Genomic DNA, 603 nt, shown 5'->3' with positions numbered 1-603 from the left:
AGAGGGGAAGGGGTTCAACAAGACAACTCTGGAGACAGCAAGAGCTGCTCACCGAATTACAGCCCAAATGCAAGTTTGCCTACAGGAGAGTATCTGGAGCCTTCTTAGCGTGCTAGGCGAGTACTCAGTGAAAGATAAAAGGCAAAAGCGTAACAGAGCAAAACAAGAATACGTGCACTTCTGGGAAGATTCAAGTGGGAATGTGGCCTTGGCTTCCTTTAGCCACGTACAGTGTCATCAACAAAGCGGTGTAAGAGCGGCAGACTGTGAGGAGAGGAAGTGGTGTCAGCCAGAAACCCCCGAGAAACATAGCGAGGTGTTGTGTTCGGGACAGCCACATAACTCAAGGCGACGACCAGGCTCTGAACACACGTACCCTCTCACCTAAACCCTATTTTCAAGTGGTTTACGGTATCTTCAGATACACTGGCTTTTCTTTTCTCCGTCTGTAACTCTCTGTGCCGTAAGCAGAATTAGGCCGCTACTGGAAGCTTCAAGACGGTGAGATTTTACAGCAGCCAGAGTATTTTCATTGTCTTTCACGGACACCCTGACCGCGGCGCTAAGAGCTGTTTTCCCGCCGGGAGACCCGCGCTGCGGCTC

This window comes from Egretta garzetta, unplaced genomic scaffold (genome assembly GCF_000687185.1).
Source record: "Egretta garzetta isolate BGI_Z169 unplaced genomic scaffold, ASM68718v1 scaffold635, whole genome shotgun sequence".
Taxonomy (NCBI): Eukaryota; Metazoa; Chordata; class Aves; order Pelecaniformes; family Ardeidae; genus Egretta; species Egretta garzetta.
The sequence above is the reverse complement of the archived record's forward strand: the minus strand, read 5'-3'. Positions refer to the sequence as shown.